Source organism: Anser brachyrhynchus (genome assembly GCF_964034855.1).
Source record: "Anser brachyrhynchus genome assembly, chromosome: 14".
Taxonomy (NCBI): Eukaryota; Metazoa; Chordata; class Aves; order Anseriformes; family Anatidae; genus Anser; species Anser brachyrhynchus.
The window spans coordinates 18590431-18603293 of record NC_137709.1 but is presented as its reverse complement, the minus strand read 5'-3'; the positions used below and the strand labels follow the sequence as shown (position 1 = coordinate 18603293).

The window sequence follows — 12863 nt, the reverse complement described above, 5'->3', positions numbered from 1 at the left end:
GACATTTACTCAGCAAAGAGAAGTTCTGGAAGAGACACACTTTACAGGGTTCAAAGAGAAGTGTTTAAAGCAGAAACAGAAATCTTCATGAAGGTGCAGGATGAATGGATGAAACAGCAGGGGAGAGAGCAAAAGACCAAGAAATGGGAGGAGAGGCATAAACCTGGGAAAGTAAGGATGAGCAGGGAATAGTCAAAGAAAAGTAATAAAGTAGAAAAATGCACATCTGTAGAAAATTTAGACTGTGAGGAAAGAAGTCACAGAAAAAGAAAATATGAATAAAAAACAAAAAGATGGAGGTAAAAAAAATGCAGTGACGAACAGGATAGCAAATACAGAATAACCAAGTCTTTTTTTCTCTCCCTCATGTACTCTTTTGTTGCCTCTGTTTTTTTGTTACCAACAGAAGACCCTTTGGAGAGACGTGCCATGGCATTATATAAAAACACACAGGTCCTGCAGCAAATCTATTATTTCATAGAAGGCAGAAGGGACAGAATAGCAATTCAGAAACACTGTGATTTAATAAAGCAGAAAGATCTAACATGAATTTTGGAAGTGGAACTGAAGAAATAAGAAGAAGGGTTACTTAAAAACTGAGGATAGCAGAGATGGATGTGGCTGTGATATTGATGGAACCGGAGAAGATATGTGGAAGAGGGGAGGACTACAGCACCTTCAGACACTTTCAGGACTCTAAATGAAAACGTAGCTTATTAAAAAAAAAAATATATATATATATATATATATATAAAATCCTAAAGCTTCTGTACTTCTTTATGCAGCAGGTATAAACAAAGCTATAGAGATTCATGAACACTGGGAAGATGAAAACTTACCTGTAACTCCAAAAATTCTGCTAGCCATATTAAGTGATGTAAGTGATGAATTACCCATTCCCATGTCAGATTTTTTAATGCAGATTCCCAGACATTTCTCCGTTACTTAGTTTTCACATTTCTAGAAATCATTGCATGATTTTCCATTGTTCCTTTATCAGGTCTGCAGTGGAAAATTTAATTATCTGAAACCATTAGATTTTAAACTATACAATGTTTTGAGTACCCCCTGTATACATATAACTGATCACAGGAAGAGAAGCTTGTGTTGTCACTGTCCATTCACTTAATATTGGGCTAGATTTTCAACTGGATCTCCACAGATATGTAACTCCTTGGTTATACATGGGAGAAAATGTTCCCCTTCAAAATAGAGCTATTTTCATTAGAAAGAAGGTGTCTCTTGTTGCTTTTGTTTGGTTGGTTGCTTTATGTTTGTTTCTAATACTAAATCAAGGATAAGACAGACTTCAGTGAGCTGGTATAGCGTTTTGAGTAACCTACATTTGGATTTACCTTCTCTATTGATTAATATGTACCAACAGACACCATTAACTATGTATAGTAATGAGAGGTACTTGGACATAGCAGTTATGTAAAAAAAAAAACATAGCAAGCAGAAAGATGACCTGTAAATCGTCTATCAAATAGGTAGTTTCTGAAGAAAGAGACTTTACAGTTGCATCATTTGTCCCAATCCATTGTGCAAAGATTATTGAAATACAATACCCTAAGGTCTTTTGGTAGCTAACAAAGTAGAGTGCTCAGCAGTGTTAATATTGCCCCCAAATCCTACAAATACTATATAGAGTTTGTATTTTAAATCATAAATAATGCTTAAATTTGGCAAAACAAATTCCTGAAGGTGTACAGAAAGAAAAGTGCTGGTCAGTAGACTCTGCTTGTTTTGATTTGTAAGACAGGTACAGGGAGGTGGAGGAAGGACCTGCAGAAGGTGAAGAAACCTTGTAAATAAACAAGACCTTCTGAAAGTGTCTGTTTTTAAAGAATTATTCAGATCCAGGCTTCACAGAGCTCAGCAGGGGAACAGAATATTTGGTTTTGCTGATAAACACAGGCTTCCCCAGATTTCCTCACCATTGTACACATATCATGAAACTAATTACTCTAAATTCAGTGGACATCAAACAGTTGTTTCAAAGCCAATGATTAAAAGAGCCCTGCCCATTTGTAACCAAATATTCTCTTTAACTTCATCCAGACTGGTAAGTGTGCCATGAATCAAGAATCTAATGCCTAGTCATACAAGCAGTCTCTGGTGCAGTGATACTTGCTATGGCATTTTTCCAAAAATCTGTGCAGATGCCACTAAACTTCAACTTTTCTTGAGAAGCTTGGTGAGAAACTTCAGGGAGCCAAGACTGAAGCAATGGATAAAAACTGATATTCCTAACAGCTACAGATGTCCAGGAAAGATGCTTCTTCTGCCTTCTACACATTTCTGTTAGTTCTTCTCAAAGCTAGTCAGTTATACTAATATGCCTCAGTCCAAATTTATTGGATAAAAGGGTTTAAGTGGGTATTTTTAGGTAATTAAGAGTGGATGCAGAGAAAAAGTATGCCAGTAATCAGAACTGGAGTGAAGGAACAATGACCATGGAGTATTAACTGCATTCATTCTATTACGGAGCAAATTCCCCACATTACCCCAGGAAGTGAGGGTCTCAACCACTCACTGATAGCAAAGGCCTGTGGTACCTGGGATGTATATGTATGCTGCAGCACTGCAGGTATATATATATGTAAACATAGACATATGTACAAGCAAAATTCTGATTACAGATCAGGGGGGAAAAATTAACCATTAGAGTATTCAAGCAAGTCCTGAGAGGCTGTAGCACTTCATGCTTGGAGATACTCAAAATGCTACTGACCAAGACTCTGAGGAACCTGAACTAGTCTGAACTGCTTTGAGCAAGGACTAGAGTAGAGACCTCCAAATGTCTTACCCAACTTAAATTACTCTATTATGCTATTGTACAGAGCGATCTAATTAAGGTTGCCCTCCCAAACCAAAAGTCTCAGACCATACCTTAGGAAAATTCCATTCCAAATATCTTATCAGGTATCCAAATATCTTATTGGAATCAGGGAGACTTTACCCCTGTGGAATTAACTACTAGGATCACTGAGCTGTAAGAAATAATTCTACGGCAACATCCCATAGTTCGCTCTTTAAGAGGTTGCACATATATCTGTAAGTACATATAACTTCCTATTTTCTATACCTCTTAAAATTCTCTACAAAATAATCAGCCAATCTAAAAGTCTGTTTCCATACCAACATTTTATGTTACATCCTTATACAATAAACTTTCTTCTTTATTGACACTGAACCAAAACCCGCAGCTAAAATAGAGATCCTAGCAGAAATCTTATAGTGCCCAGTATATTATAAGTATTCCAAAGATTTACATAAATGATGTCATATTTTTAACTTCTTCACTATTTCAGTGTCATTTAGAGTAATTTGCAGTTGGTGATATACAGAGCAAAAATGTTCATAGTAACGGTGCTGTGTTGAACAGTTTTTACTGTGTGATTTCCCTATAAATAATGAGTATTTTTTTTGTCTGTCTCATTTAAGCACTACACAGTGCAGCAAAGAGCAGTGGCATCGTTCCAACTTAGTCTTTGCCAAAAAGTAAATCGTAACTCTTTTGATGATGTTCCCTGGAACCAGACAGACTCTGCATGTATTAGAAGTATATTTACATCAACTTTTCATGGAATAGGAAAAATGGTACACAGCATTATCAAACCTTACAATTTTTACCACATTTGAAATATGTTAACTTTTCAACTTTTCACTTGAAACACAGAATCATCTAGGTTGGAAGAGACCTCCAAGATCACCGAGTCCAACCTCTGACCTAACACTAACAAGTCCTCCACTAAACCATATCGCTAAGCTCTACATCTAAACGTCTTTTAAAGACCTCCAGGGATGGTGACTCCACCACCTCCCTGGGCAGCCCATTCCAATGTCTAACAACCCTTTCAGTAAAGAAGTTCTTCCTAACATCCAACCTAAACCTCCCCTGGCGCAACTTTAGCCCATTCCCCCTCGTCCTGTCACCAGGCACGTGGGAGAATAGACCAACCCCCACCTCGCTACAGCCTCCTTTAAGGTACCTGTAGAGAGCGATAAGGTCGCCCCTGAGCCTCCTCTTCTCCAGGCTGAACAACCCCAGCTCCCTCAGCCGCTCCTCATAAGACTTGTTCTCCAGACCCCTCACCAGGTTTGTTGACCTTCTCTGGACTCTCTCAAGGACCTCCATGCCCTTCTTGTAGTGAGGGGCCCAAAACTGAACACAGTACTCGAGGTGTGGCCTCACCAGAGCTGATGTCACCAGATCCCTAGCCCTGCTGGCCACGCTGTTTCTTATACAAGCCAGGATGCTGTTGGCCTTCTTGGCCACCTGAGCACACTGCTGGCTCATATTCAGCCGACTATCAACCAATACTCCCAGGTCCTTCTCGGCCAGGCAGCTTTCTAACCACTCACCTCCCAGCCTGTAGCACTGCTTGAGGTTGTTGTGCCCCAGATGCAGGACCCGGCACTTGGCCTTGTTGAACTTCATACAGTTGGCCTCAGCCCATCAGTACAGCCTATCCAGATCCTCCTGCAGAGCCTTCCTTCCCTCGAGCAGATCGACACACGCACTTAGCTTGGTGTCATCTGCAAACTTACTGAGGGTGCACTCGATCCCCTCATCCAGATAATTGATAAAGATATTAAAGAGGACCGGCCCCAGTACTGAGCCCTGGGGGACTCCACTAGTGACCGGCCTCCAACTGGATTTAAATCCATTCACCACGACTCTTTGGGCCCACCTACCTAGCCAGTTTCTAACCCAACGAAGCGTATGAAATGTAACGTATTTTTAAAAATGAAATAAGACCAAGAAAACTAGCAGCAGACTTGGCATGGACAATATTAAACAGCTCCAGTTTTAACAGGAAATGTAGGAGATTGTTCAGCTACTACAAGATAGAGATACTTCACGAGAAAGCAGCACTAATACGTCAAAGTCCAGTCTTAGTGACAGAACCAACAAATGCCTTAACAAATATAGGTGTCTTCTAGTCAGAGAAACCTAGATAAAGAAAGATATATGAAGCCATGTGGAAAAGAAACAAGCAGCAGAAAACATGAACTTCACCAAAACATTGCCAAAAAAATACATTTATAAATAAAAATATAACACTAGTGAAAAGAATTGCAAGAAGAGACAAAAAGAAATCCACCCTCAGAACCCAAGATACTGAAACAACAACTGAAAGTTAGGGGACTCAGGGTTAAAATATATATATATTAGCTGGATAAGATTCTAACCAGCAAGTTTAGGTTAATTAGACAGCTACATCAAACTTTCACAAACAGCTCTCAGGAAATATGTACCAGGCCAATCCTACATACACTTTTTTACAACCAGGGAAAATCTTCACACTAGGAAATGTCAGCAAAATGAAACATAATAAAGTAGACAGCACCTGGAGAAACTTAATGTAAAATCTTAAATTATCAGCTCAAACTGGACAACGTGTTACACTGAAACTACCAGTAAAATCAACAAACATTTCAGCAAAGTATCAAAGTAAGAAAAGCAATGGAAAATGGAATAATCATTTAAACACCAAAGAAGGATAATTTTTAAGAACTGTTTTTGTGTTACATGGTGTAGGCATTCATATTTTAAGAACGAAAGGAAACTTCTTGCAAAGGAGAGCAGACTGAATTTAAAGATATTTGACTTTTTTCAACTGTTGCATAGAAAAACCTAATCCACTCATCATAATTTTTCAAAACAGAATGCAACATCTTTTTATTTTGTCAACAAAATACCCATTATCATGAAGATTTCATAAGAAATATAATTTGAGCAGTTGAAATATAAATCTTGAATGCCAGAGCTAACTACAAACCAGCTTCTGCAACTCAAATGTTATTTCCATGTTAGCATAAGGATGTAATTTCTAAAATATGTAATTTGTCAAACATTTCCTCACATCCAAAGTTAGCCAGAAAAAGAAGATATGGCAAGAAACATCAAATAGCTGGAGCAACATGGGCCAAAGCAAAATATATATATATATATATAAAATATATAGCACTTCAAAAATAACTGTCTCTTCTGTAACGTTTCATATATCACTACTCATTCCCCTCTTCTAGATTGTCAGTTTGCTTAAGGAGAGGTCAGTCCCCTATTCAGAATTCTATCAGACATAATACACTTGAGGGATGACTGCTGGTCTTCTGCATTCCCTGTTTGGAGTTCAGTGTTCACACTGACATATGTGCATAAAGCTTGAGTAATAAAGGTGTCTTGCATTAATCAGATTCACCTTTACAGGGGAACTGTTCCTGCTGATGCTTTCAGAAGTACTTTAAAAATGAATATTTTATATGAGCAACACCACTAGTGATATCTACTATTAAGGTTGCTGGGCACTGTTAGAAGTTTGCTTTCTAGTCAATTTTAAGTTTGCTTAACTTTAAACTTTTGCATCTATATTCCTGAGAGGTATCTACCTCTCAAACCTACAGATATACCTGTGCATTTATGGATCTTCATATTTCAGAATAAAAGTAATTCAGTCTTTCCTGAAACCAGAAAACAAGTTGCTTGCCAAGGTCAAAGTGAAAAATTTGAAAATTGTTTTGTTCTCGGGTTATTGTATCTGCATGTTCAAGACTAAGGATTGGAAAAGGTATAGAGATGCTAAGAAGTCTTGAATTTCATACAGTCATCAATTCAAATGTCAGGACTTGAAAATTCTCATTTCACATAGCATAAGTAAGAGATATTAAGGTTTGGTTGCTATGCTCTATCTGAATTTCATTGCTCCTGAGAGCATGATCCATTTTGTCACAGTTTACTATGCTCAGACAGGACTACGTCATCTCCCCAGTGCTACAAGATACATGGCAGATAAGCATGAGTTTTGAGGAAGATGTTGCTGAGAGAAAAGAGCCAAAGAAAAATGAAGGTAGAAGAATTGAGGAAGACTTCTCAGAACATACCAAAAACTATAAAATATCTTTCCTTTTTTTTATATGGAAAATCAAGTCATCAGTTTTCAAAATTATGCAGATAAAGTCGATTGGCTCTTTAGGCAACTTTTATCTACATGACTCAATGTCCCATTTGATGCTAAAAATAAAAATGAATATTGTACAATTGATAGTATTATTTATCCTGTAAGCTGAACAAGTCATAGGTCTCATGAAAAAAAAAAAATATATATATATATATGTAGCCTAGTAATTGGAAAGTATAACGTATATGCCCAGAGTGGGGCAAACTGAACTCTCAAGGGTAGCCTCAGCATTAGCATTTACTGCTTTTTGAGTCTTCCATTTCACAGCCTTCCTGTTTTTTAAATATAACTTGGAATCTTTCCTATTTTCTTTTTAGTGTTTTGTTACTGTTCCTTTGAGATATACCACAAACTTCTCTAAAGTGCACTAATTAAATTTATAATGACATTGAAATATCTTGTTCCAAATCCCTTGCAGAGACTGCTAAACATTTTCCACTTTGTCTGTGTTTCTATCTCTTTCTTTAATCTGCAAGAGGGAAAATATACCAAAACTTGACTTAGGAGCTTGCAATATTTGCCTGATGCAATTACATTCTTTCCTCTATCGTTAATTCAGAAATGTGTCTTTCCAGGTATCCATCTCCGACTTGTGAATAACACCTCTCGTATCATTTAAGGAAGCAAACTATATATAAAGTTTTGCATTTCCCTGTCAGTGTTTCCTTCAGGGGAATTTAAAGGGACTTCAGCACTATTGGAGAGAATGCCTCAGTCATGACATATAGATGTGCATTTCAACTATCCAGCTGAGCACAAAGACAACCCCTTCTACCTTGTTACCCGGAGCTTGCTGAATGTTATGCAGGTGTAGTGCAGAAGACTGAAGTCACAAGTGACTTAGGAAACCAAGATTGAAAAGGATCACACGGTTTAAAGAGTCCCATTATCCTCAGTTGCAGAACTTATTCATGGCATGTAAGATCCAGCCACTTTTAAAAAAGCTAAGCCAAAAAACACTCAAAGCATGTGAATTTACTGTGCATAGGGAGGTAGTAATCTCTCCGTTACCACCCTAAGCACGCAGTCTGGTTGGGCACTAATTGTCATGCCACTGCTCATATGCTTTCCCATCAGCTGTTGCGGCTTGCCAACCTCTCTTTCCCCATAAATTGGAAAAACTTAAAACCTTTAGCCAAAAGACTGAAAAGCCATAGAAAAAGAGGAAAATTAATAAAGAGAACTACTAATAGCATGGATCATTGCAATAATATTTGATAAAAATGCTAAATTTGATTTGCCAGTCACTTTCCCAAAGTGAAGGACAACTGGTTTGGCTAGAAGCAGGTATGTTGCTCTTTCAGACTGAATAAAACCTTGCATTGATTTCAGGTGCTCTTTCAACCCCTTATAAAAGCACAATATGAAATCAAGTGAGCCTATTCCAGAAGTCCATTTTGCTAATAAACTACTGAGGGGCAATTATGGAAACTAAACATTTACATACAGTGGACAATAACACAACTATTTTGAAAACAGATGTTTTTGAGGAGAAATGTTGTACAGCATGACATAATTGGAATCATTCTTTAACATCGGAAGGGTTTGTTATAATTACCATGGGGGCTGTTTGTACTGACCTACCCAGGCACCCTCCTGTTTTACTGATATTAAGACCACTTTTTTCCTGCATTCAGCAGGTGATTTTATCTCCCCACAGTGTTCAGAAAGGACTGAGTCAAACCTTGAGGGCCTAATTCTCATTTGCTCAAAAGCCATATTGCACATCCAGAACACAAGGGCTTTTTTTAAGTGGGCGCATACTGTACTTAGGCAATGAGGTACAAACTACCTTTGGTGTAAATAAAAAGCAGGGCACTTAGTGTGCATGTTTCACAGGTCATCACGTGGTGAGAGACTGTTTCCTGTAAGTTTAATAGCTTTTAGCTAGTGTGCAATTTCAGTATAAGCTCCCTACTGAGTCATTCTTCTCCAGAGCTAGGGAAACCACCTGCTTTCATAGTTATTGCTAAGAGCAATAGATGGCAGTCTTAAGAATAAGATCATATTTAGAGTTAGGAAAAAAAATAGGGGGAAAAACTTCAAATTCTATGAAGAATTATCCAAATAATAGAAGCCTGTAGCTGTCACCTCCTCAAATCACTCACAGAACCCACCTCACAGATCTTACAGTCTGCTCTTCAAGTGTTTTAATGTAAAGCTGTTGACTAATAAAATGCCTCTGAATGTTCTGAATGCATGTTGTATTCAAGACATTTCTATCTGAACTCACAGGACAAGATGATCTGTAACATAGAACCATCAGGGTGTTGTATATATCCATATATCCGTATGTTCTGATAGACAGGCATAGGCTTCAGACCGAGTCTTGTCTGAGATTTAGAGGGGATATTACCAGATGTCGTGCAGAAGATGCAAGTCTTGTTCACCTCCTTTTTTGTTGTTGTCTTCCCCCCAAAGAACGCACTGTGGAAATATCAGTGACTGACACTGAATAGAAGCAGTTTCCTTCTCAAAAATGTCATGTACTCTTATAGAATGAATTGAGTTTTACAATCCTTTTACTATTCCATTAACTGCATCCTAAAGTACCTGCCATTCTATCAGTTCAAATACTTCACACTTGTAAGATGCAAGCGGAGAAAGTTTAGGAAAGATAGAGAAGCTATAAAATGATGCAGGGTAGAGAAAAAATTATTATGGTTTTGATTAAAATGTACTATAAAAAGTAACTGAAAACTAGATGGGGAATTACAGCATAGGTGACAGAGGTCTGCAGACTGACTATTCCAGCCTCCCTGCTGGGAAAATGCAGCCCCCAACAGCAGGGGAGTTGGACCGGACGATCTCTTGAGGTCCCTTCCAACCTCTACAATTCTGTGATTCTGTGATCATAATGGTCAGTACTGGCTTGAACAACCATAAGTTACAGCTTTCCATCCTGCTGTTGATTTTGAAAAATATATCTCTATAAATATTTCTACTTGTAGAAAAGTCTATTGTGTGGTAACATTTATTTTATAATTATCATATATTAAATGTTTTTAAATGAAAGTATGATAGCAGAGAGGACATAAATCTGAATTAGATTCAATGAATTCAAGACATTCGTTGTATTCTTTACTTTTCCATTAGTTGTACTCTGGCATTATAATGTCTTACCATCTTTGATCTAAGTTCGTGGTTTAATAAAAGCCAAAATCAAATAACCTCAGTAGCCAGTTTCTCTGCAGATGGCAAAATAAATTTTTCAATTATTTCTTTTAGCACATTTTTCATTCAGAACAGTCAATAATTTTACAACTTCAGGAACAGTCTTGAAGATAGAGAATAAAAGATACAGAAAAACCTGGAGGTTTTTTACTTAGATTTTGCCAAGAAGCAATGAGACATGACTGAAAAGCACATAAAGTTTTGAAAATGTTATAAGCAGGCACATGTTATTATGAGCACAAGTGAAAGAGATACAGCATAGTGGTAGAGCTGACTACATTTTCCTTCATTTGTGTAGTCTGGCCTAATCAGACTAATTTTACTAATGGCTTTAATTTAATATATAGTCTGAGCAACTTCTTGCCTGTTGAGTGCACATGCAATGATGCCTACAACGTACCTTATAGTTCTGGTCCCACATCAAGAGGAAACCAAGACTCCAGGATTTGTACTGAGAGACAGGTGAGGGGCAAATAGGAGACCAGAACTGTAGAACAAGCTCCCTGCAGTCAGGAAGCATCCAGATGCCCATCTAAAACAGCAAGCAACATCATGGAGCACCTCTGCTTCCTGAGGCAGGCCTGCCAGTATGTTCCTAACTAACAGCTGGAGCTGTTTTGTCACAAACATAAGAATTACATTTACTGGACTTATTCTCATATGTAATTAAAAGAGAGGAATCAAAACTCGAAACTGAAAAGTTGTTGTGTTTCACAAGGTGTCATGCAATGTGGCTTTATTCCAAAGGAAGAAACTCTGCAAAGTCTAAAATCCTGTGTGAAAGAAAATTCAGAGGAAAAAATTACATGTTCCACCCTCATTTGCTTTTAAGGAGGAAAAAAAAAAAAAAAAAAAGCTGATTTTGAAAGTACTTACTTAATTCTGGATTCTCAGAGTAAATTGACGTCATTCTGTTGATTTAACTGGTGCCATAATGTTTTGCTGAAGACAAGAATCTGGCCTGGGTCATCTGAAGTAGCTACTGTTTCCCTATGTTGTTTCAAAATAGAGAAAGCAAAAACAAAGCATTTACTAGGTGAACATATTTATTACAAGCTTCTACACGTTACAATTAAAATTAGAAAGGAAAATAAATGAATACTTAGCATTCTTCCTAAGTAAAGTATGCATTCAACTTAATTAAAGAAGGAAAAGTTATCCTTTCAGTTATTAAGCAAAAGAATATTTTGTATGAAGGATTTTCTTGAGCAGCTCTTCAAGCATTAATTGATATACTGTGGCTTAGTGGTTTAATTATTGGTTTCAAGAATTACTTAGTGACTCCAGAGAGTGGACCATTGGAGGTCATCCAAAACTACCATCTGGCTCACTGCACTGAAGAATGGACTTTACTGTAAATACTCATGTTAGATATTTCAGCTACTTCCATACAGAGGGGAAAATAGCCCACTGATATGGCCAAGAACTTCTTTCTCCAAGGTATTGTTCTGAATGCAGCAAAGGAATAACAATTCTGTTGTTTGAGTGATCCCAACCCCACACTTCCATCCCTGTTGCTCAATTTCAAAATAACCATCTAAAACTGAAAAAGTTCAGTGATTCAGCTGACACCAACTTGAATCACAGAATCACCAAATATCCCAAGTTGGAAGGGACCCACAAGGATCATCTAGTCCAACTCCTGGCTCCACGCAGGACCACCCAAAAAAACAGACCATGTAGCTGAGAGCTTTGTCCAAATGCTTCTTGATATCTGGCAGGCTCAGGGCTGTGACCACTGCCCCGGGGAGCCTGTCCCAGTGCCCGACCACCTCTGGGTGCAGACCCTTTCCCTAACACCCAGCCTGACCCTCCCCTGTCCCAGCTCCATGCCGTTCCCTCGGGTCCTGTCGCTGTCCCCAGAGAGCAGAGCTCAGCGCCTGCCCCTCTGCTCCCCTCGTGAGGGAGCTGCAGGCCGCCATGAGGCCTCCCCTCGGCCTGCTCTGCTCCGGGCCAAACAAACCAAGCGACTTCAGCCGCTCCTCATATGTCTTGCCCTCCAGACCCTTCACCATCTTTGTAGCCCTCCTTTGGATGCTCTCTAATAGTTTTATGTCCTCCTAATACAGCAACGCCCAAAACTTACTGCAGTACTTGAAGCCGCAGCAGTGCAGAGCAGAGCGGGACAATCCCTTCCCTCAACCGTCCAGCAGCGCTGTGCCCGATGGACCCCAGGACAAGGTTGGCCCTCCTGGCTGCCAGGCCCCGCTGCTGGCTCATGCTCAGCTCGCTGTCAACCAGAACCCCCAGATACCTTTCCACAGGGCTGCTCTCCAGCCTCTTGTCCCAGTCTGTGCCAGACTCGTCCCAGATGCCAAATCCAACACTTGCTCCTGTTAAACTTCATATTGTTAGTGATTGCCCAGCCCTCTAATTTGTCAGGATCTCTCTGCAAGGCTTCTGTACCCCCGAGGGCATCAACAGCTCCTCACAATTTAGTGCTATCGCATTCAAGTGCAACTTGAGTTGCCATTTTAAATGTAAAGTGCTGAAGGCTAACAAAAGGGTGCTGGAAGTTTTGCTGATGCATTTTGCTGCAACCAGCAATTAATTGTGCTAATTTTAAGCAGAGTAAACTACTTGATAGATTGTTCTCAAACTTAATATTTCTAACAGCCCTTTCATTTCATACAATAGATGGCTGCACAACAGAAACAAGGAGAATTTTTTCCAGAATTCATGTAAGAAGTTGTAAGGAATGTACCTCCTTATGTGATACAA

The 12863-nt window shown here is 38.8% G+C and overlaps 1 protein-coding gene across 12 annotated transcripts in view; it reads right to left on the bottom strand.

Annotated features, from left to right (window-relative positions):
* Positions 1–12863, bottom strand: part of LOC308177538 (uncharacterized protein) — a gene marked incomplete at its 5' end in the record, with an annotated part of 322880 nt that overhangs the window by 121819 nt on the left and 188198 nt on the right. For all 12 annotated transcript variants that reach the window (XR_013939209.1, XR_013939210.1, XR_013939211.1 and 9 more), the window contains one exon: positions 11019–11132. The remainder of the gene's footprint in view (positions 1–11018; positions 11133–12863) is intronic.